At 34.5% G+C, this 26,436-nt stretch overlaps 1 long non-coding RNA gene across 3 annotated transcripts in view; it reads left to right on the top strand.

The window, feature by feature from the left end:
- The first annotated feature begins 2,101 nt into the window (after positions 1 to 2,101).
- Positions 2,102 to 26,436, top strand: part of LOC311589297 — a 37,883-nt gene continuing 13,548 nt past the window's right edge. For 2 of the 3 annotated variants that reach the window (XR_014776487.1, XR_014776488.1), the window contains exons 1-4: positions 2,102 to 2,225; positions 5,463 to 5,642; positions 9,520 to 9,639; positions 18,211 to 18,379. This is a non-coding gene — a long non-coding RNA (uncharacterized lncRNA). The remainder of the gene's footprint in view (positions 2,226 to 5,462; positions 5,643 to 9,519; positions 9,640 to 18,210; positions 18,380 to 26,436) is intronic. The other variant, XR_014776489.1, reaches the window with a different exon arrangement.

Raw genomic sequence — 26,436 nt, forward strand, 5'->3', positions numbered from 1 at the left:
AACCAAATGGGGGCAATTAAAAGTCAATGAAATGATTTCTAATAATATTCTGCTATACACAGTGACTCATGATGTGCTAAACTTTCATCACAAAGTTGTGCCCAGCCAATGATGGAAACAGATGCAGAAAAGCACAGCCAAAATTTAGGTGGAGTTTGAGTAATCCTGTGTAAGAAGGGAAAGAAGGATTCTAGGGACAAGAGAGGTCAAGGACAAGACAGGAATATCCACAGAACCAACTAACCTGGGCTCCTAGGGACTCACAGAGACTGACCTGCCAATGTAACAGCCTTACCTAGAAACTCTGCACGAATGTTATAGTTGTGCAGCTTGGTCTTTTTATGTGGCTCTTAAGAGTAGGAACAGTGACTCTCTGGCTCTCTTGACTGCCTTTGGGACCCTTTCCTCATATTGGGTGGTATAGTCTAGCATTAATAGGAAACAAGGTATCTAGTCTTACTGCAACTTAATATAGAATGATTGGTTGATATCCATGGAAGGCTAGCCATTCTGAGAAGGGAAATGGAAGAGGAGTGGAAGATGTGAGGAAGAGGGAAGGTGAGGGAGCTTGACTGGGAGGAGTGGGTGGAGGGGGAACTGTTGTCATGATATAGTAAATAAAACAAATAAATAAAGTTTACAAAGCAAAATTCCTTAAGTTCTTTGGTAGAACTGTGGACAAAGGTGGTACAAATTCTATCTTTGTCATTGGCCCTTAATAATTAAATTTAAATGAATAAAAATGCATAGAAAAACTATCTATGAAAAAAAGAAAAATATCTATGATAGCCAGCTTCCCCTTCCTCTGTTTGCCCACCAGGCTTCCCCACTATGAGGAAGTGATCAAATAGGGGATACCAGAGATTATGCCAGAGGCAGTTCCCACTCTCCTGGAGAATGATCTGTCCATTGGCTAGATCTGATCAAGGGGTCTAGGTTTATTGCATGCATTGTTTTTGCTTGATGCAACAGTTTGTGCAGTCCCCTGGGCCCAGAGTCACCAGCCATGATGGTCTCCTTGTGAGGCTCCTGAACCCTCTAGATCCCTCTATGCCCAGATTCTTCCATATCACTATCAGTACTTCCCCAAGAGTCCAGTAGCAAGACTTAACATCTGTTCAGATCCCCTATTTGGAGGAGTCTCTTGCTAGGGAAATAGGGTAGAAGAGGGAGGGGGGTAGAATCAGAAATATTTAAGCAAAGGGATAACAATCAGGATGTAATCTGAATAAATTATAATAAATTAAAATTAAAAAGAAAAATAGGTATCGAAATTCTACAAAATTGACATATGTTGAAAAATGTCATGCTACCATTAAATGTTAGGTATTTTAATTATAATATAAACATGTTCTAATAATTATATGTTTACAATATTCCACATTTCTATGCAAAATAAACTTAAGAATATATATATATATATATATATATATATATATATATATATATATAATCCATGACTTATACAATCTCTATCCATGTGATTCTATAACTTTAAACTTTTACCTTTATGTCGTTGTGAATTTATACTCATAAATGAGTACAGCAACATAATCCCATGCAGTTTTTATGCTGCTGTTCCTAGTGGTTACATTGTGAAAATATGATACTGCAGTAAAATTTTGAGGCTGTTAGAACAATCCAGATACAAAACAATTGTGTTGTTTTAAATTAAAATGCCAAGCTTTCTACTTTATCCATAAAGACTCAGGAGCAGATACTGGTGTGAAAACCTGATAGCTGAGAGAGACAAAGAGAGCACCCAGCTGACCTTACTACTCGGCTCAAGTACCAATAGAAGAGGCCCAAATGACTCACTAGCTCAGTTCACAGCCCAGGAGGAAATGGCCCCAAAACTCAAGGCCAATGGCTTGCCAACTCAAGCTCAAGAAGCCCAAAAATCTGAAGAAGGTCAGGAGCTCATGAGCTCAAGAATGAAAGAATTAAAAGCGAAAGGGCTCCTTCTACTTCTACATGCTCTCTTAAATACCACTGAACTCAATGTCCCTTCTATTCTTTAATCCCTGCCCCTTGCTCTGCCTCTTGACCTAGGGTTAACTTTATTAAATCCTGTGACCAGAAAGCTCTTGGATTGAAAGTATGTTAGTCCTCACCTGCTCCCAACAAAAGACAGTTTTTTTACAGTTCACACCTCTGGGATCACAAAGGCATCAAAGATCCTCCAACATAGTTTCATCAATATGAACACCCTACAGAGTTCTCAGGTATAGTCCAACTACATTCTTTCCTACTAGCCCTTGATTTTAAGATGTTAAGTGTATGTTTAGTGAGTGAAACAAGTATATTTATATTTTCTCATGACATCCATTTTTATTATACATATTTAGTTAAGGCCATTTTCAAAAAATACTTAATGAACTTTGTATATATTCATCCAATGCCCTACAAATCATTATTCCCATATTAACATTCATTCTACTTGTCTAAACACATCTTTGATTCTATTTTAATGTTATACATATGATTTCATATCTATAATATTTAGAAGTACCCACTAATGAGAGACAACATACAACTTTGATCTTTTCAAGACTCATTTCTTATTATGCTAATCTCTAGTCACATTTATTTTCCTACAAACAATATAACTTCTTTTTCCTTTACAGTTGAAAAGAATTCCACTTTGTACATGAACTACATTTTTGTACTTATTCCTCTGATGTTGGATATTTAGGCTGATTCCATAACTTGGCTATTATGTATAGTGTTTCCACCAAAATTAATGTGAAAGTACCTTTGTAATATGTTGCGCTGGTGGATTTCGAGTAAATATTTAGAAGAGGGATAGCTAGTTCATACCGAGTGTGAATTTTCTTATTTAATCTCTGTGGTATACTTTAGAAAATATTTTATTGTTTTGTTATTTTAACAAACACTGGAATCAAATCAAGAGTTAATTTTTTCATATTGCTTTGTAGAACGTATAAAATTTTCACTTGTAGATTATGTGAATTCAAGATTTGTTTCTTTCATATTAAGCTGCTGTGAAGATTTCTTTATTTTATATGAAGTGACTATGATTTTCACTTTCCTTGGTATCTATCAAACCATTATTTTTGTGAAGTGTCTGAGAACTACTATTTATATGCATACTTATCTTCAATTGTATTTTTATCTATGTATCATTTTTCTGCCCATCTAATTATTCATCCATATATAATTTATGTACATGTTTATCGATACATGTATAAATTATCTATTTATCTATGTAGTCAGTTTGGCAAGCCTATAGTCATAGATAATTCATATTTAACTTTTATTTCCTTTTATTTATGATGTTGAGTGTACTTTCATGTACTTGTCCTACTTTTCATTGACACATTTAATCATAACTTCTGTTCATGTTTTAGATGTATCAAGATATATTTATCTTTTTTTATGGTATAGTCCTTTCTCAGATCTATGGATTGCTACTTTTCCCCAAAACATATATGTAATTTATATATATTTAATATAATAGTTATGAGACAATCTTAAAATATTTTGATGAGGTCCAAATTATTATTATCCTAGTTCTGTATACAGACATTTTACTTTCAATTTTAAAATTCTTTAGTTATAAAACATCAAAAATAGTTTATTTCTATACTAAAATACATTAGGGTATTTTTGTTGTGGTTTATATAATATTTAAGACTAAGTTATATTTCAAGTTTCCTCATGAACTTAAGCAACTTCAGGACAATATATAGAAAATCTGTACTTCCTACATGAAATTCACTTTTTCTGTGCATTAATGTGCAGTTATTTCTCTAACCCTATTTTTATTCCATTGACCTAAGTTTTGACCTACATTCATGTGCAACCGCCATTATTGGCAGAATTACGTGATAAACATTAGCATTGTATATATTAATTTACTATATTATTATTCAAAATCTTGCAGCATATTCTTATTTCATATTTTACATATGTTAGACAAATCATATATATATATATATATATAATTTTTTCAAAATGTCTTCTTGTACATTTTGTAGGTCTAAACACTTTAACCCTGTATAAATTGTTTTACGTCTTTCTTTGGCAGGTTACACACCATTATATATTTAAGAAAGAATTTTCTCAATGTCTTTTTTATATTCTTCCCTTTAGCAATATGGTTATTTATCTTATAAATGTTCTGGCACATCCATTGTGGATTTTTAAAAATGTAAACACTCATATAATCTGCCAGTGTCATCAGTTCTGTGAACTTATCTCTGTTCTCAGTGACTATAATAATTCTTTCAGTTATCTTGTGCTAATTTAAAGTGTTGGTAGCATAATAAAGGTGGCAAAGTAAATATTCTGATTTCTTTGTAATATTCCATAGGATTCAGTCCTAAAATTAATTTGTAAAGTATTGGTGGTTTTTTTCTCTTTGTCTCTCTGTCTTTGCCGTTTTGTCTCTATCTCTCTCTTTCTCTGTCTTTGTCTGTCTCTGTGTGTGTGTCTCTGTGTCTCTGTGTCTGTCTCTCTCTGTCTCTCTGTCTCTCTCTGTCTGTCTGTCCCTCTCTTTTTCTCTCTCTCTTTCTCCAATCCCTCCCCATGCATCTTCATTAACTTGACAGTTCTCATTCCATTATTTTTTTTCAGAGAATTCCTGAGATGTATCTTTTCTACTTGTGCTGCCACAGAAAATTCCACTTTAAGAATGACTTAAACCCTTGTACTCACAGTTTTGAGCTTGAAATCCATGCTTGGGGTAGCAGTATATTTTGGTTTTGGTACAGACTTTTTCCTTGCTTGCAGACATCTGTCTTCCCATTCTGTCTTCACACAGCATGTAATTGATGCATATCTTAGAAGAGACATTTTTCACTTCTTCTAAAGCAACCAACTATATTAAATCAGCACAGCCCTTATGACCTTATCTAGCCTTAGTTGCCTCCTAGAAGTCCTTTCTCTTAATAGCATACAAAGGAAATTAGAATTTAACATATGAATATGGGGAGAATTCTATAAAATTCCTGGCTTGTTTAATCATCTTCCCCAATTTTATTTGGACCCCTACAACAGTATTATTGACCCCAAATTAGCCAGAAGAAACCTGAAAAAACAATGCCCTATTTCCCCTAAGAAAGGTTGGGTAGGTTTTTGTTTGCTCCTTCAGTATACAGAAGTTTATTTTCATTGGGAGTTGGTTAAAAGTTATTATTGGTTTATACAGAGAGAAAATTAGGTATTACTCAGAGATGTCTCTCCTTTCCTTTTTTCTTTCTTTTGTAGGTATGGAGATAGGGGTTGAAAAGAAAGAAGGGACATATAGAAATATACAGGGATGATAGAAAAAAATGTAGATTATTGAATCTACTCCTCAACTTAAGGCCTTATTTGTTACTAACAAATAAGGTTATTTTTAAGTCATTGGTATAGAATTTTTTATATTGGTACAAAATAAAATTGGAGGAGGATAAAGTTAATCTTACAGTTTCTTCAATATGTACTAAAATTTGAAGTTGGAAAAAGGAAGATACATATACATCTGAAGTCCTGTATTTTGGCCCGGACTACATCACAGAAAAGACAGACTAGATGGCAGAATGAAAGACAGAATCCCAGTAAAAATGAGATGAAACATCTCTTAAAAATGGCTATAGCAGGAGCTGAACGATGGAAATATCAGTGGATGTATTAATGTAAGTAGAGGAAATTTTCTCAGCTCCCAACCATAATCATAGAAAGTGTATGCATATTGACCCTGCGATAATACCTTCAAAAGGAGTGAGTGAACATAATTGAGATAAACCAGTTTATTTAGAAGAGTTTCAATGCAGTACCATATTCAGGTAAAAATCCTAAGCTTTACTGGGAACTTTTAGCAAAAAATGGGATTAACTAGAAAAAAATTAGTCAAAACTGAATCAGAATCTCTGTCTCTCAGTCTGTGTCTTTCTCTCTCACTGCCTGTGTGGGTGTGTGGGTATATGCCTGTGTTGGTGTATCTTCTGTGTATGTGTATGTTTATGTTAGTGTGTGAGAGAGAGATGACACAAAGGCAGACAAAGAGACTGAGACACACACATATATATACACACATACACATGCACACACACACACACACACACACACACACACACACACACAGATAAAGAAAGAGAAAGAGAAAGAGAGAGAAAGAAAGAGAGGAGAAAATTTAGTTAAGGAGTGGTTATTATTGTTGATTATTAGGAACCAAATACTTTATTCTCTGGCAAAAAGAGAAAAAATGTGTAATAATATTTAAGAATCTGTAATATCTTCTGCCCATGCCCATATATATATATTTTAATCATTTTGATATAGATGAATATATTAAAACTTTATCATATATATTATTTTTAAGCTAGCTCGTCTGTCTTTCTCTTTCTTTCTTTCTTCCTTCCTTTCTTTCTTTCTTTCTTTCTTCACTTTGCCTCCTGGTCACAGGCTCATTCTTTTTCACATCCCAGTCACAACTTCTTTCCCTCTCCCCTGCCCCTCCACTATTTTGCAAAAGAGGAGAGCCCCCCTCCTATTCACTCCAGCTCATCAAGTCATATCAGGACTGTGCATGTCCCTTTCCCCTGTGTCCTGGCAAGGCAGTCAATCCAGGGAGACATAAGTGAGAAAATGTCAAGAAAGTCCATGCCAGAGATACCCCCTTCTCCCCTTACTATGGCGTCCACATGAATTCTGAGCTTACCATCAGCTAAATCTTTTTAGGGTGCCTGGATTCATTCCATTCAATGGCCTTGGTTGGTGCTTCAATCTCATCAGGCCCCTCTGGGCCCTGGTTAGTTGGTTCAGTTGGTCTTCTTATGAAGCTATTGTTACCTCCACATCTTTTTCTCCTTTTCTGATGTTTGGCTGTGAATCTCAGCACGTTTCCAAATGCTGCTGGGTGGAGTCTCTTGTTGGACAGTGCTGCTTGACTCCTGTCTGCAAGCATAGCAGAGCATTATTAATAGTGTCAGGGGTTGGTTCATTTATACGGTGTGGGTTTTGGGCAAGGCTTTGTTTGGAACTTCTCGCAATCTCTGCTATATCTGCTCTATCTTTATCCCTGCACATCTTGTAGACAAGGTGAATTTTAAGTCAAAGTTTTTGTGGGTTGGTTGGTGTTCCCCTCCTTCTACTGGGAGACTTGTTTACTTAGAGGGTATCCTTTTCTATCTCTAGGCCCTTGTCAGTAGGTGTCTCTGCTAGTGTCCCTGTCATATGTCCCCTAGAGCCTACACTGATTTATGTCTTCAGATTGTCATAGAGATTGGCCACAGCCTAAGTTATCTCCACGTTGATATACCTGTGTTATTACTCTACTACTTTGTTCCCTGTCTTCTGCCACTACTTCTGTTTATTGTATTGCGAATTTTGAGTGGGATTTAGAGCATACCTCCTAGGAGCTTCCTTGTTCCTTAACATGTTTGGGTCTGTGTGTTGTAGTATGCATATCCTGTACTATAAGACTAAAATCCACTTAAAACTGAGTACATATCATTTATGTCTTTATGTCCCTTGGTTACTTCACTCAGAATGATCTTTTTCTAGTTCTATCAATTTGCCTGCAAATTTCATGATTTCCTTGTTTTTAATAGCTGAGTAGTATTCCATTGCTTAAATGTTCCACAATTTATTTATCTATTCATTTGAGGGACACTTAAGTTGTTTCCAGATTCTGGGTATTAGGAATAGAGCTTCTATGAATGTAGATAAGCAAGTATCCTTGTTTTATGGTGGAGCATCTTTCGGGTATATGACCAGGAGTGGTATAGCTGTGCCTTTAGGTAGAATTATTCTGAGTACCTGTTGGAGGTTGGTATGGTGTATTTTGATACTAATTACTACTTGCTGTCTCTGTACTCCAAGGTACTATGTAACTTTGCCTAAGGGACTTCCTGTTTGACTAATAAAGGGTCGTAAAACCTGGGAAGGACAAATAGGATAGGCAAGGCTTAGGCTCCTGGGCTTGGGGAGAGAGAGGGAGTCTTAGGAAAGAGAGGAACGTAGAAGAGCAGAAAGTAGAAAGCCAGATCTGGGTAGGGGTTTAAAGTTTACAGCCTGTATTGTCCTTGGCTGGTGCCTCAGTTTGAGCAGGACCCCTGGGCCCAAATCTGCCTATCATAATGTTCTACTTGTAGGTTTCTAGGACCGTCTGGCTCCTTCTACTTTGCCATTCTCCCATGATTCTCTCATCTAGAGTCCCAATAGGATGTCCTCCCCACTGTCCCAGTTTCCTGGTACTTGAAGGCTTTCATGGGACATGCCCCTTGGACTAATATGCAGATATAAGGTCAGAACATTCTCCACAGTAGAGTGGAGAGTTGAATATGACTTTCTCACATACTCTGGTGCCTCATATTTGACCATTTTCCCTAGAGGGGGAGACCTGGTGGCACTCAGAGGAAGGACAGCAGGTTACCAAGAAGAGACTTGATACCCTATGATCATATACAGGGGGAGGAAATTCCCCTCAGGAACTGTCATAGGGGAGGGGAATAAGAGGAAAATGGGAGGGAAGGAAGAATGGGAGGAGACAGGGGATGGGATAACCATTGAGATGTAACAAGAACAACTTAATAAAATAATATATATCTTTGAAAAAAAAAAAAGAAAGTAGAAAGCCATATCATGGGCTAGAGAAAGGAAGAAGCTCATAGCCGGGATGGGTAGAGGGTTCAGGCCAAATGAAGAGCATTAGCAAGTATTTAGGATTATGGATGGCAAGTAGCTCAATAGAAATTATTAGAGGCAGAAAATACATGGGACTGGAGCAGGGTATGGTATACAAATAGGTCCATATTTATCATTTTGCACAAAAATCAAGTCCACATGGATCAAATATACCTCCTAAATATTTTTTATTGTATAAGATTGTTGTAACTATTCTATTTGGATTGTTTTGTTTTTCCTTATGAAGTTTAGAATTTGGCTGTCAAAGTGTTGGTATTTTGCTTGAGATTGCATTGAATCTTTAGATTGCTTTTAATAGGATGACCATTTTTACTCTTGGGATTCTACCAATCCATGAGCATGGGATAGCTTTCCATTTTTTTTGATAACTTCAATTCCTTCATTACAGACTTGTATTTATTGTCATACAAGACTTTGACTTGCATGGTTGGTGTTATACCAGATACGTTATATTATTTGTGGCTACACTGAAGAGTGTAGTTTCCCTAGTTTTTTACTAATCATTTGTATAGATGAAGACTACTGATTTTTTAAATTAAATCTTGTAACCAGCCACTTTCCTGAAGGTGTATGAAAGCTATAAAAGTTGTCTGGTGGAATTTTGGGGTCACTTATGTGTGCTATCATATTATCTGCCAATAGCAATACTTTCACTTCTTACATTCCAAATTGTATCTCCTATATTTCCTTTAGTTTTCTTATTGCTCTAGCCAGAACTTCAAGTACTATATTGAAACATACATGGAAAGAGTTGTATAAACCTTATATTCCTAATCACTTTAAGACTTTTATCATGAAGAGGTGTTGTATTTTGCCAAGGGTATTTTTCTGCATCTAATGACATGATCGTGTTTTTTTTTTCAGCTAGTTTATGTGGTAGATCACATTGATTGCTTTTTTATTTTGAAACATCTTTGTATCCATGGAATGAAGCCTACTTGATCATGTTGGATATTATATTTGATGTTTTCCTGTTTTCAAATTGTGAGTGTTTTATTGAATAATTTTGCATCATAATTCATTATTGAAATGGTCTGAAATTCTGCTTTTTCATTGAGTCTTTATGTGGTTTTCATATCATGATGACTGTGGACTCATGGAATGATTTTGATAATGTTCCTTCCGTTCCTATATTGTGGAATAGTTTGAGGATTACTGGTATTAGCTCTTCTTTGAATGCCTGGTAGAATTCTATACTAAAGCCATCTGGCCCTGGTTTTGGGTTTTTGTTTGTTTGTAACAGGGGGATTTTGATAATTGCTCCTATTTACATAGGTACTATAGAACTGTTTAAACTGTTTACTTAATCTTGATTTAAGTTTGGTATGTGAAGTCTATCAAGAAAGTCTTCCTTTCCCCCCTCCCCAATATTGTAGAATACAGACTTTTGAAGTAAGAACCAATGATATTTTGCATTTCCTCAGTGTCTGTTGTTTTGCCCCCATTTCATTCCTGATTTTGTTAATTTGGATACTTTTCCTCTGCCTTTTAGTTAGTTTGGCTAAATCTTGTTGATTTTCTTAAAAACAAACAAACAAAACAAAACAAAACCAAAACAAATTAAAAAAACCAGCTTTTGGTTTCATTGATTTTTTTGTATAGGTCTCTCTGTTTCTAATTTATTGATATCAGCCAGATGTTTGATTTCCTGTCTTCTACTTCTGTTTTAAATGTTTACTTGTATATGTTCGAGAGCATTTTAGTTTGCTGTTAAGTTGCTAGTATAGAGTCTCTCCAATTTCTTTATGAAGGAGCTTAGTACTATGAAATTTCCTCTTAACATTGCTTTCATTGTGTTCCATAAATAAGAATATGTTGTGCCTTCATTTTCATTGAATTCTAGAAATTCTTTAATTTCTCTCTTTATTTCGTCCCTGACCCAGGGGCCATTGAGTAGGGATGTGTTTAGCATCCATGAGTTTGTAGGCTTTCTGTTGCTTCTGTTGTTGTTGAGTTCCAGCTTTAATCCATGGTGGTCTGATAAGATTCAAAGTATTATTTCAATCCTCTTGTAGCTGTTGAGGTTTGCTTTTTGACCAAGTATATGGTCAATATTGGAGAAGATTCTGTATATTCCCTTATGGTCGTGTAAAATGTTTTACAGATATCTGTTAGGTTCATTTGAGTCATGACACCTAGTAGTTTCACTATTTTTGTATTTAGTTTCTGTCTCGATGATCTCTTCATTGGTGGAATGGTGTGTTGAAGTCTCCTGCTAGTAATGTGTTGGGTTAGATGTGTGACTTAGGCTTGAGTAATGTTTCTTTTTAAAATGTGAGGCCCTTATGTTTGGGGCATAGATGTTCAGAATTGACATATCATATTGGTATATTTTCCTTTGATGAGTATGAAGTCTCCTTTGCCATCTCTTTTGATTAGTTTTGGTTGAAAATATATCTTATTAGATACTAGAATGGCTACTTCAGTTTGCTTCTTGGGTCCAGTTACTTGGAAAACCTTTTTTCCAGGCCTTTACTCTGAGATAATCTCTATCTTTATTGCTGAGTTGTGTTTCTTATATGTATCACAGTGATGAGTGCTGTTTTCACATCCATTCTTTTAGCTTGTGTCTTTTTTGGGGGGGAGTTGAGGCCATTGCCATTGAGAGATATTAATTGCCAGAGGTTGTTAATTCCTGGTATTTCGATGTTGTTGGTGGTAGAGTATATGTGTATGCTTCCTTTCTTTTGGTTTTGTGGATTTCTGGTTTCTGGTTGCATTTAGCATTGTAGGTTTAGAGGTTTTTTTCTATTATCATCTGTAAGCCTGTGTTTGTCTTTGGGAACTGTTTAAATTTGGTTTTCATCCTGGAATATGTTGATTTCTCCATCTATGGTGATTGAAAGTTTTGTATGGTTTGGTAGTATGGATTGACACCTGTGGTCTCTTAGTGTCTGTCTGACATCTTTCATGGCCCTTCTGTCCCTCATAGAGTATATTGACAAGTCAGATGTAATTCTGATAGATTTGCCTTTATATGTGTTTTTCCACTGAAGTTGTTAATATTCTTTCTTTGTTCTATACATTTAGTAATGTGATTATTATGTAGCAGGAGGACTTTCTTTCCTGTTCCAATCTAGTTGGAGTTCTGTAAGCTTCTTTTATGTTTATAGGCATCTCTTTCTTTAGGTTAGAGAAATTTTCTTCTATTATTTTGTTGAAAATATTTTCTGAGCCTTATATCTGGGGGTCTTTTTGTTCTTCTATTCCTATTAATCACAAGTTTTATATTTCCCTACTGTTCCAGATTCTCGGATATTTTGTGTAACAAACTAAATAAAACTATTAGGTGAGAAAATGATGTTACTTACACTTTGCCAAATAAAATATCCTTAGAGCCATCAAGCATAAAAAAATTTTAAACTCCAAATTATTAGAACAATTCAAATTAAAATTACAGTATAATAAACCACATATCTACTAGGGATCGGGTTTGGGGGAAGAATACATGGAGAGAATATGGGGAGAGACTGCTGGAATTGGAGAATTTGGGGGATGATGTGAAAATTTAGTGCAGTAGAAAATCTAGGATACTACAAAGATGACCCTAGTAGTGGAAAATATAGAATCTGAACTGGCCATCTTATCAGGTAACTTCCAGTTGTAGAACAGATATATCTACCCAGCCATAAACTTTTGGCCTATATTCTATCCTTCCTGTAAGTTGTGCTGGGACAATAAAGGTCCAGAGTTTGTGGAGTGACCATCCAATGACTGGTCCAATTTTAAGCCACTCTACAAGACCACTCTTGTGACCACACTGCCTGGATTACTGGGAACCAGAGGATAGATAGTTCAGAGATGTAGGATTAAAAAAAAATGAAATTATTCCTAATGAAATTCTTCTATTTAAATAGACTAGTGCTTAGGCCAATTGCTATCAGAGAGACTTCTTCTAGCAGGTTATAAGAGGAGATGCAGAGACCCACAAGAAAACATCAGGTGGATCATCTCTGGGTCACTCTGGCTGGAGCTCAGCAAACCACACAGAAGTGGGAGAGGAAGCATATAGAAGCCAGTGTGATCAAGGCAAACTGAATCAATTAAGCATTCCTCATAGGGGCTCCTGGAGGAAATGGAAGGAGTAAAAATAGAGCATTCATGGATCTGTGATAAGTCCCCTGAATGTTATGACTTTTAGATTGGTGTTTTTGTGGTACTCCTAAGGTTGGGAGTTGGGGTGTCATAGGTCCATATGCCTGTTCTTTCAGACCCTTTTTCTCCTACTGTGGTATAGGGAATTCTAGGAGTGGTGGGAGTGGCCACTGCGGTGGAGATGCATTGTGTGAGTAAAACAAGTCAACAAATAAAGAATAATCACAGACAATGCTGACCAACTCCTAGAAGCTTTATAATCTTGTGCACGGTTTACTTGAATATATTTTAATGTGACAGACCCTTGTTTAACTCTGTATCTGTTCTTTAAATTCCCAAATATAGGGCTTGTTAGGAGAGATTTGGGGTCTTTTAAGAGGAAGTGGCTCCAGTTATTATTAAATCCACATGGTGGCTCACAATTATCTTTAACTGCAGTTATAGGAAATTGAGTTCCTTTGTGACTTCAAGGACTCATGTGGTATTTATCCCTACAAGAAGTTACACACAAACACACAATGAAATAAATAAATTTAAAAATCTTAAATCTACTGGTGATATAAAAGCATTATGGTATTTGTCTGAAATAATTGTGGCATTTTTTAACATGAGCAAGTCAAAATAAATATTCAGCAGCCATTTACTCTAAATTATAAACAACTAATCACAGATACAAGCCATAAACATTGAAATGTAAAAAAGTATATTTATTCATTATGCAGTTATTAGCAGTAGAATAGCAGCAAATACTAATACTGTAGCACTGACTAGATTTGAATAAAAGCATGTTTAATAAAAATTACCTAAAATAATAAATATAATTCCAATTATTTATAAAAATTCAACTAATATATAGAAATATTTACAGTGATTACAAATCAGACTTCAGACTCTGGTAATAAGAAACATGGAAAGCTTGGGAGAATAGACGTCTTCCTACGGGCATAATGGTCTATTATGAGTGATGTCATCATCATTTCAAATACTCTCATGGATAATGAAGATATTATTAACATACATCAAAATTGGCATTGATACTATTTGTCCTGTGTTATCTACTTATATGTTAACAAGTAGCAAAAGTCTTAGCAAAATAATAATAATGATATCACAGTATTTATAACAACTATGTATGAATTTACTCATAAAGGCACACATTTCTTGGTAACCTGCTATCCTTTCTCTGAGTGCCACCAGGTCTCCCCCTCCAGGGGACATGGTCAAATATGAGGCACCAGAGTTTGTGTGAAAGTCATACTCCACTCTCCACTCAACTTTAGATAATGTTCTGTCCATTGGCTAGATCTGGATAAGGGTTTAAAGTTTACCTCCTATATTGTCTTTGGCTGGTGCCTTATTTTGAGAGGGACCCCTGGGCCCAAATGTGCCTATCATAATGGTCTTCTTGTAGGTTTCTAGGAACCTCTGGATCCTTCTGTTTTGCTATTCTCCTTGGTACCCCATGAGCATATACAGGGGGAAGAAATCCCCCTCAGGAACACTCATAGGGGAGAGGAATAAGGGGAAAATGGGAGGGAGGAAAGAATGGGAGGATACAAGGGAATGGATAACCATTGAGTCCAGATAGATAGAGATCTGTCCTTAAGGAGAGGTATGCAGCATTAGCTGGTCATAAATTTAACTTAATGGTAATTTTACTAGGGCAGCTTGCCCAGAGTTTGTAGAAACCCCATATTCCAGGAATATTTGGCTGAAAGCTTTTGGCAGCTTGGTTCCATTGGCTTCACTGTTTTTAGGGCTAGATAGATGTTTTAAGTTTATAATGACAAGATGTGATGGAGATTGACTTACATACAGAATTTTAGATGCACCAATATAGGAAAGATGTTTTCTTCAAGGCTGTCAAATACAAATAGCCAAAACACTAAAAATGTAACATTTATATAATTCCTGATTGTATCATGGTTCCTCTTGCTATAGGTAGTTTATTATATATATCTGTAATAATATAAATAAATATAAATAATATAATAATAATATAATATAATGTAATATAATAATATAAATGTATATATATAAATCATCTTATTTCCTTCAAATTAGTTCTCTGTTTCCTTTTTCTTATTCCAAAGTTTTGAAGATACATTTTATTTTCTAAGTGTGGGTATTCATGTGTGTGTGTGTGTGTGTGTGTGTGTGTGTGTGTGTGTGTGTGTGTGCATGTGTGTGTTTAATTTTGTACAACAGAGTACCAGGCATGTTGAGGAAAAAAATAAATTATAGGATCCCCTGAATTGCATGAATACATGCTGGAACCTGATCTCAGGTCCTTCACAAAAGCGTAAGGTTCCCTTAACCACTGAGCTATCATTCTAAACCTTTTCCCTCTCTTTAAAGTTCTTTAGTATATAAACCCGTATATGAATATTCCTGACATGAGAGAAAATTAATATGTTATTTGAAATATGACATATATTATTACTGTAGATATAATAGTAATCAAACATTATTATAAAGCCCTTAACAAGATGAAAACAAAATATCAAAATAATGGGTACTGTTTAAAATAATATAATATATTAGGCTTATCAATACTGACCAAAGCATTTTTTCCAAGAAACTCATTTATTTGGCAATTAAAGACTCTACTCCTGAGTGCCTGCAATACTTTGGAAAAAGAAAGCAATTTAAATGTGCATGTGAGGATTTGTCAGATTCCATCATGTATATTAAGTCAGCAGTATTTTTGTTGACTATAGGAAATTAATCATTAATGTTGCAATTCTTTAAAGAAGCAACTACTCTCTGTTGCACCTAAACTTTATTAAAGTGGCAGTAACATATATTAAATAGTGGAAATATTGGCATTTTCTAAAGCCAGACCACAATGGACACATTTACTTGTTTCAAAAATTATTGAAGTCATTGAAATGATAAATATTACAATAAAACTGCACCAAAGATACATCTTGTATACAAACAAAATTACAGGAACACAATAACCTTGAGATTTTATCCAGAAAAGAAGACTTATAAGTCATAGTATTATTTAATAAAGCATCACAAATCAAACACAGATGACAGCAATTTTATTACACTTTATAGAAAATTAAGGCATTTTGATACTAAACCTTAAACTTATAAAAGATTTACAGAGATTGTAGTAGACAAGTCCATTCAAAGCAGAACACTTTAATATATATATATGTAGGTATATTTGGTACAAGCAGAAGTTTTTATGGAAGTCTAAGAGTCTAGTATTTGAAAACAAAGGAGCAGTTTTATATTGTTTACAAAACTTATGTTATAGAATATTGTTGTTTAAAAATCTTGATTGCCCTGCTGCATTAATAGAAGGACAGCCATCCAGTTTAGAGGTTATCTTAAAGAAATTTAGAAATATAATTTTTTCTTTCATCAAACAAGAGAGTAGTCTGTGCTCTTCAAGATTTAATTGTTTATACTTTACCTCATTCCAGAATTATCCATACAAATTTTGCCTACTTGTAAATTAGTGCTTAATACTCCTGTAATGTTTTTTTTTTACTTGCTGCTGAGAGAGGGCCCATTTTTTCTCCCAGGTTACACAGGATCTTACTATTCCACTTTGATACCCATTGAGACTAGTGGCTAAAACCTTACTCGAAGTTAAATATATCACATGTCTTTATAGGACTTGATAGTGAAGTCAGCCTGCAACTGAGCCTGCAGCTGGCTAATTTGATGTCAATTCTCCATGGTGCTGAAGTATGACATGCAGGCTGTTTATGGTGATTTCCAATAGCTTATAAAATTTATTTAGCTGTGTACATTATGAACTGCAATACAAGCCGGACATGAAAGATGTGTCCCCTGTTATAATAGTGGCATGCCCATTACGGGACTAACAAGCAGTGCTCTCATAGGATTTGAGGTGCACTTCACAAAATAACATTCATTTCTGTAACTGTCAACTAGTTGGAAACCCATGACTAAGTATGTATTAGGTCTTGAAACTGAACTTGGCATATATGACCTATGACAGCATTTTTTCTCAATATTTATCTCTATAACCAGAAACAGATAGTACTCCAAATCTTAGATAGAGAAGCTTCAATAATACTTTGTTCCTTTTGGTTTTGTACATTTTTGTTCAATAAGTAAAACTGAAAATTTGCAAATAACTGCATTTTATTAACAAAACTGGGTGTGGAAAGATATGTTTAATACAGGACACATCAACAAACTATTTCTTTAGTAAATTTCACCCTCAATAAGTTTTTTAAAAATATAATAATTTTTCATAGATTCTTGTTTTTCCACCCTCACCTATTTGACAAGTTCTTGACATCCAGTATTATTTTAAGTACTAATGATTGCCCCAAAATGTTTAAATGTCTATTCCTGAATTCTCTCACACTAATTGCTCATGTGTACGTTTGTCCTAGATATGTGCCATTTGTGCGCTCTCTCTCTCTCTCTCTCTCTCTCTCTCTCTCTCTCTCTCTCTCTCTCTCTCTCTTTCTCTCTCTCTCTCTCATTGTCATTTTTCTTTCAAATATGTATGTTATGTATCAAAAGAGATAACTGACCTAATAACTATCCCTATGTCATCTTTCCTGACATCAATTTTTCTATTATTGTAAGTACTGTCTCCTAATTCTGACTATATACAAAAGTAAGGAAGAGGCCTTGTAATAGCATTTGGCTTTGAATGGTATCACTTATCAATAAAAGAATGATATTGCCATAATAAGACAATAAATTTCCAAGGTTACTAGAATTCAAAGTAGGCACTGAAATAAATAATCATCCCCAATATTTAACTTTCTTCTCTCAGTTTTGGTGCATATTCCTTTTTGACATTACGTGATAGTGAGAAGATACAGAACGTGTGAGGGCAGATTACAATGACATTCTACATATAGCAAAACGGCAAGATTTTAAACGTAAACAAATTAAACAAATTAGGTGTGTGTCTGATGGGTGAACAGTTGAACAATCACTTTGAAAAACTATGTTATTGAATCTAATACGTTCATAGCCAACTTTAGAAATCTCATAATTATAATAAATCTTTTCAACTAATGAATTATGCAAAGTTCTCCTAGGAAACCAAGCTGACAGACAGAAAGACATAGAGAGAAGAGCCAAGATACTTTTGTCCTGAAGCCTCCTCCCCAGGGATGATCTATCATAGTACTAGAAGCCATGGTGTAAGCTGCCAAAGGGATAAGCCATCAGGAGCACAGTGAAGATGTGATGCCTATGAACCACAACAATATCAAGATATCCCCAAAGACGAAGCAATAGCGTTCGTAATTTGTTAGTAGCCAATTGCTCTCTAATTGATTTTAGGGCCCATTCATCATGATCGAATCCATGCCTCATGCTTGAAATATAGCCAACTCCTCTGGAATAGTAATAATGTGGATTTTTTGACTGAACCATACCTCTACAACTTTATTCGAACAGCATAATTCATATTTGTATCCTAAGGATGTGTCCTTATACCTACAGAGAAATGAAAGCCTCACCCCTTATTAATGAAGCCACAGAGAACACCACAAAAAAAAAAAAAACTTGGTCGAATACAGAAAGCATCAACTAATTATGGGTTTTCAGGCCCCAATGAATCCATCATCTACTCAGCTCTTATGTCTATAGTTCAAGGAGCATCATGTGAAAGGTACAGAAAAATTGTAAGAACCAGAAGTCTACCCAGTTTGATGCGATATTTCATGTCCTATAAATAGAAGGGAAGGTATACATTTGATACTTCAACAGGGAGGTTACATAAACAAGATCTTTACAATAACAACAGCAAAAGACAGGTAACGTGGAAAGAAGAATCTTTACTTTGTCCCATTCCTAGCCAAATTACTACAGACATCTAATGACTATTTAAATGGAGGAGCATTAGCCTTCAAAGGGGTGAGAAATACCCAGTAGTTAGTTCTCAAATAAAATACATGACTGTACGAAATGGACTCATCAGAATTTTCCTGTATTTATGTACATATACAATATGTTTACTTGTAACAGTTGTAATAAAATAAAAAGTTAATAAATTTGATAATTATTTGGGGGATGAGAAGTGTGGGAAAAAAGGGACATTAGAAGGGGCTGAAAGGAGGAAAGAGGACAAATGATGTAACTATATTTTAATTTTAAGAATAATAGGAATATATGTGTTGTTGAATCTGCTATGCTAAGGCAGGACAGCATGCTGGAAATATGTGAAGTTGTGTGTGTGTGTGTGTGTGTGTGTGTGTGTGTGTGTGTGTGTGTGTATGTGTGTGTGTGTGTGTATGTGTGTGTGTGTGTGTGTGTGTGTGTGTGTGTGTGTTCAGTATACTATTGAAGCACAAGTCATCTAATATAAACCTCAAGGTCTTAATATCTTTAACTGACTGAAAACATATTCACATTATAGGTCTATTTTTTTGTCAGCCATGTTTGGTTTTATTATGAGATTTTTATTTATGTATTTATTGTTTTAATTTATTTATTCAGATTACACCTCAGTTGTTATCCCATCACTTGTATCCTCCCATTCCTCCCTCCCTCCCACTTTCACCCTATTTCCCTCCCCTAGGTCTAAGACCAAGGAGGATCTCCTCGCCCACTATATGGTCAAGCTAAATATATTAATACCAGGTACAAATTGTGGCAGACAGTTTTAGTCAGGTATAGGTCCTTGAGGTCGGGACTCTTTGAAGAGTTGGTGGGCAAGAATTAGGCAAGTGACAAACAGAGACAAACTCAGGGGAAATTTGAGTGTGAGTGTATTTTGGAGACAAGCAAGCCAGGTTTTTATACATATCTTCTGAAACGGGGGTGTTCTCTCATAGATACATTATTTTTTCATACAATTTGAAAATATAGGATATGTGTTGGAATATAAGGAGGCCTGGTGGCAATCAGAGGAAGGATAGCAAGCTACCAAGAAGTGACTTGATACCCTATGAGCATATACAGGGGGAGGAAATCCCCCTCAGGAACAGTCATAGGAGAGGGGAGTAAGGGGAAAATGGGACGGAGGGAGGAATGGGAGGATACAAGGGATGGGATAACAATTGAGATGTAACATGAATAAATTAATAAAATATATTAAAAATACAGGATATAGTGAAATTATGTGGTCATCAATATTGAACAGTCATTTTTTTTTAAGTCATTAGATTGGTATCAGACCTTCTATCAAAGGTCCATGTTTTCTCATTATGTCAAACATCTGTGAGTCAGGACAGTTTTTTTTTTTTTTTTTTTTTTAGCTCATCAGCCACTATCTGGAGTTTTACTCAAATACTATATTTGTAAGTCTTAATATGAACTATTCACTGGTGACTAATTCTTAGCCATGTTTTTATTAACAAGTGGAATGGAACTTAATGGTAAACTTGACTGAATGACCCCTGCTTGCAGTTTCAAGTAAAGCGTCACCTAGCAACATAGCTATCTCAGGAAAGTTATTTGATAAGAAAAGTAAAAAACAAAGGCAGAAAAGGAAAACATCAGAATGTTCCCACAATAACGAGCACTGTAATCAGTCACTCCTGGCAGGTACAGCATGCCCGTTCCAGGAGACTCTTCCTTGAGTCTGGGTCGTTGTCTTGGGCTCTGTAGGAACCTTTGTCCCGCAGACTCCACTGGAGGGGCATGACAACAAATACCTTTGTAACAACATCTACTTTAATGATTGACTGACAACTAAGCACCAAAATGAGCCATATACAAAGTATCACAACCAGCATTTTTATTTGTAATTTATTTTATACATATGTATAAATGTATTGTATGAGTTGTGTGTTTGTGTATGTGTGTGCGTGTGTTTGTGTTTGCATATGCCTGTGGAATCGAGTGATATCAATATATCTCTTTCTTAGATGCCCTGCATCTTATTAAATTAGCATGGGGCAGTCTCTGGACCCAAAGTTCCATATTCTGTCTATTTCCTGAAAGTCCTGTCTTTACTGTCCCTATCTACTTAACATATATCCTATATATCTGGGTATTTTTATGTGTGTTTTAAAGATCTGAACTCTGGTCTTAACTCTGGCAAAAAGTGCTTTATCTCTTGAGTAATCTTCATAGCTCACAGTCATATTTTTTAAATTATTTCATTAAAATTAACAAGAAATTGAAATAGTTTTGATTTTAAAATGCTCAACAGAGTACATCTTCATTAGGAAGGAAAGTGGCTTTTATATCATATGATGAATATTAACCATTGTTTAAAAATTGAAAAAGGACTTTCTGAGTAAAGTTCATGATATTACTAAGAGACACAATCTCAAATACTCTCTGATCCTCTGCTTCTTAAAATTTTCCCACAAAATGCTCTGCACCTTAGGTGCACTGGTTGATTAGAGGATGCATTCATTGGAATAGGACTCCACAACTCTGTATTGGTTATGGTTTTCTGTTTTGGTCTCTGTTGCCAAGAGAACATTCCTTGAGGATGAATGGAGACTAACCATAAAGTGTGTTTAAAAAAAAATTGGATGAAGAAAAGCCAAGTAGACATCAATGCTGCACTAACTGAAAAAAAAAAAGTGGAAGCAGCAGAGGTAGTCTTCACTAGGAAGGAAGCACCAATTTATTGTCCAGTCTAGATACCCAACCCAGAAAACATACCTATTTTAGCATTATAAACACAGAAAATGTTATATTTAAGAATAGCTGTGGGTATATAAATATGTATGTATATGTATTAAATAGTGAAAAGGGCCATGATTTTGAAGAACAAGGAGGGTTACATGAAAGGGTATGAAGGGAAGAAAAAGAATGAAGAAATAACATTATATTATAATCTCTAAAGTAGAACAAAAAATATTGAAGACACAAGGTAGTTTTCAACATGACTATGATGTTTATGCCTATGTAAAGTTTTCTTAGGGCACTTTCACATACATTTATCTTTTCTGGGGATATGTATTGGTAGGAGTTTACTATGTGGGATACAATCTTTTCTGTATGCTTTAAACTTTCAAAATTATCACTTGTCTTTCTGTGTTATGACTTGTAAACACATCATAGTTCTGTGGAAGCAGATAATATTATTGATTAAAAACTGACTATTGATGATTACAGTGTGGCTAATTCTTTGGTCACTGCCAGCAATATGTATTATTTTTTTTTTTAACTCTTAAAGTCATGGGGGAAATACAAGACTAATATGCAAGGTCAAGATAGTCCTAGTACTAATATAAATCCATGAGGTGTTGATATTTCATTAACAATATATTCTAGGGGAATATAACAAATTTATTTATTTATTTATTTATTTATTTATTTATTTATTTTTCAAGACAGGGTTTCTCTATGTTGTCTTGCATGTCCTGGACTTGCTTTGTAGACCAGGCTGGCCTCAAGCTCAGAGTGACCTGCCTGACTCTGCCTCACAAGTTCTGGGATTAAAGTTGTGCACCACCAGGCCCAGCTACAAATTTCATATTTTAAAAAGAAAGGAGAATATACATGGAGACAGGTCTACTTTATAATATATTTGAGGAAAAAAGTGATAAGTGCCCAAGCTGTATGATAAGGGTTAAGCTTTTTTTTTTTTTTTTTTTTTTTTTTTTACTTCATCTATGTTTTACTAGTTGCGCTGCTATACTCACAGTTTAGGAAGTTAAACCAATGGCTATATAGTATAGTTACTGATAACCCTTCCATTTAGCTTTCATACACAAGTGGCTGACAACTGTGAATCAGATAGGGGGAAAAAGAAGTAATTTAGACATTCTAAGCAATTTGCATCCACAGTACCATGCAGTCCCTCAGAGAGTAAGATCTGGTATAAAAGCATCTGATTGCATATCACTGGCAATCGTTTTTACAATTGTCATGACTCAGTGTTTTCTAGTGAATGCAGAAATAGCTCTGAGGTTAATCTTCCATATCAAAGTAAAATGAGCAGCCACCTGCTCTAATGGTTTCTCACTGATCTGAATGGCTTGACAGGCCAGAAGAGCAGCTGGAAATGAAAATGCCTCCCACTGCCAGTGGTGTGTTTACCTAACACTACTTCATCTGATTGTACTTCAGTTTCCCAATGAAATTTATCACCATCTTCTCACTAGGAAAACAATGTATATTAATTAAACATATTTTTAAAAATATATCTATATCCAACAGTTGAAATTTTTGCCATCATTTTTATTTAATAGGGAAAATATTGATTTAATTTTATTCCTAAACAAAAAGATAAGTAAACAAATTTGTCTGTTTTGATAGCCACAATTAGCCTAAGTAATATTTGAATGCATTGTTTTTATTTTGGTCTTCAAGTCATATAAAGTTTAGTAACATTACAAGATTTAGTGCTGGAACACCTGAGTGTATATCTGGACTTAATCACAATAAAAATTATTGGCATAAATGTTTGCAAGAAGACACCTTGTCCTGACAGATAGTATCATCCATTCTTTGAGATTTTGTTTTTGGTTTTTATTTTTGCAAATGTAATTTAATTATAACATTTTAACATTTCGGTTCTACCTTCGAAATTCCTCTTTATCACTCCTTACTATCCTCCAAATTCATGACTTTTTAAAAATTTATTATTAAATGAGTGTATATATATGTATATATTTATATACATTCTAAGAATATATATTCTTGATATAACTTGTTGAATCTATACAATGTTGTTTGTATTCATGCTTTCATGAAGGCATGCTGGCATTTGACAATTAGCTGGAGTCTTCTCTTAGGGAAGAACATCTCTCCCATTCCCAGATGTATTCATTTGCTTGTAAATCTTTTTGTAATGTTGAGACCTTGTGGCCTTTTACTAGTTCAGTTTGGCATATTCATCTGTGTCATTCTTGTTCCACTCTTGTATGGGTGGTCATGTGGTTGAGACTTTACAGGGATAGCTACTGATATTAACAGGAGACAAAAATCTCAAAGAATATTGCCTAATCTTTTGGTTCTATAATATCTTTACACTCTCATTCACATGATTTCTTATCAAAGCCTGAGCTACCTGTTGAAGGGCTGGCACCGCCCAAGATGAGCTGGGCTCTTCTACAACAATCACCAAAAAACTACCTTCTATTAGGGACACTGAAAACTAGAGCATTGTTATTACTATTAACCTTGCTTACCAGATTTATTGCAGTGTGTAGTTGTGGATTTAGACTTGAATCATATTTGCAGATTGTGTTTATCCTTTACTAGTATTTTTGTGAAGTTTGTAGCATAAGGCTATGCAAATGTGTATATATGAAGTTTCAAATTATATTTTACTCATTTAAAAAGCTTTGTAAACCAATTACATGAGAATGCCGTCTTTTAAACTCATTTATCACCTTCAAATGGTACATAATTATATTCTTAGCAAATTCTCAAAATAGTATTTTGGAAGGTCAGTTTGTGCTGTGGAGAATCTTCTAGTAATACAATCTTACCAGACTTGACATAACATCGTTTACTACTGCTTCAATGTTTTATATTAGCTACACAGAGGGTTTCTGTAAGAGGAGACTAAAAGATACCTAGTGCATATCCTGGAACACATATACCCTTTAGTGAGCCCAGCTTTAGAAACTGTGATAGCTACCTAAGATCTGATTATTATAGAAACTCTTTTCAAATGTGTGCATTCTTCCATGTTTTGTTAGTGGTTTAATACCCGTACAGTAAAAAATAAAGAAAAGGTGAGTACAAGAAAATAAAAACATCTAGCAATATAGAATTTTGCTAAGCTCCATAAAAGCTGAGTGATGGTAACTGCCTGTTTATAACGTTTTTCACATTAAAGAAAACAGCTCTGGATTGAGGCAAAAACTGATAACATAAAAACTTTCCAGAAAAGAATTGATTTTGTGAGAATCTTATAGCTAAAGGTGCAACATAAATCTTACAGTACCCATACTGATAATATCAGTTACTGGAGGTAGCTTTATTAGTGCTCATCATAAAATAAAGCAGACGAGGACAAAACACTTTGAAATGACTTTGGAATAAAAAAGTAGCACAACATCCACTGAAATATGCATCTTAATATACTAGGAAACTTTGAAAAAATAGATTATTATATGCACAACACCCTTGAATGTAGTTACACAGCTAATGATATCTTTATTGTTTGCTATGATATTATCCAAGAGGCTTAGAACTACCACAAATGAATTTCAAAGTCTACAAAAAAAAAAAAGCAATGTGAAATGTCCTATACAATATGTTACCCATGATTAGTGAGACAAGTGATAAATAACAGACATAAAATGTTTCGGCTGTTATATGCTGATGTATGATTTAAGCTTTCTATTGAGTATCTAGTATTTCAATATATAGCAACTGTGATTTCTTTGGTTGTTATCATTAATATTTTACATAATTGCTTAGTACTAATAATCTATGCAATATAAACATTTGCTATGGAATTTTTAAATAATGTTTTTAAAAGCCAAAATGTGGTTACAGAGCTCTTTATTTTTATTTAGTAAAAACAAAATATTTCATACAACATAGTTTTATAACAGTTCCTGCCATGTTGCTCCATATCATCTCTTAGATCTCCACCACTCTAACTACACACCTTCTTTCTTTCTCTTTCTTTAGAAAATACATCGGTAAATTAAAAAAAAAACTATCACACTAGAATCGAATACATCAACAAATACCAAAACAAAAACCACACAGAAACAATCACAAGAGAAAATATTAGAAACACACATCCGCAAATGCACACACATATACACCTAAACACAAAACACATTATCAAAAGCTATAATATACAAGCAAAAAAAATCAACAAGGGAGAAAACGCCTAAACAGTGCATTATTAAACAAAGCATCTTCGAACATGTAATTGAGGTATTTTTGTTTTGGCCTTCTCTTAATGGGCATGGGGCCTGTGTTTCTGTGTAGTTTGTATAATGTGAAACTCTGTTAGAGTTTTTCTTTGCAAGCAGTTATCAAAAAGGTTAGACATGGTGGCAAGTACCACTGCTCCCTCTCCTAATGCTTTGGGGCTTACTATATGAAAGTACACAGTCTAAAATATTAATGATTTTCCAGAAAAGAATTGTTTACAATAAAAAAATATGACTACAAAACTTTCTATGAAAGAATATTAGAAGTTTAATAGCAGAAGAAATGTTATCAGGATGTGATTTAAAACTATGTATTTATGAAATTTAACATGATGATAGTGGGGTTTTTGCAATAATTTTAATTAAGTATATACACAACTATAAAATTGAATAGCAGGCCCTAATCTTTATCTGTGCTGACTAATCTGCTTCAGAATATATTTCCTAGAACTGTCAATGAAGTTAGACTTTTACATTTTACACACACTTCGTGATCTGTGTTCATTACTATAATAATTAAAAATCCACTACTTGAATCCATGGATTATTTTGCTGAGGAATAGTTTCCAATTTTCTAGGTAAGGGTGAACTTTGTGGCAGGCAGATATGGTGAGCTAACACATCTACATGGGCATTGTGGAAATAATGATTCTTTAATGTGTACGATATGTAGCATTCACTAAATTATTAAATTAACAATATTATGATTGTTCTATGACATATAAACTCAATCCTAAGTAAAATTACCATATTCTACACATTACCTATCCTAACTACACACTAAAACTGTTTCTTCCCCTTCAGAATTCTCACACTAAGAGACAAGAAACTCAATTATTTAAGTGTATTGCATTCATTTAACCATTTGGCAATAATTTTCTGAGAGTCATTTGAATGTCAAGCATCATATGTGTAG

The sequence above is a fragment of the Acomys minous genome (assembly GCF_964271855.1).
Source record: "Acomys minous genome assembly, chromosome: 18".
Lineage (NCBI taxonomy): Eukaryota > Metazoa > Chordata > Mammalia > Rodentia > Muridae > Acomys > Acomys minous.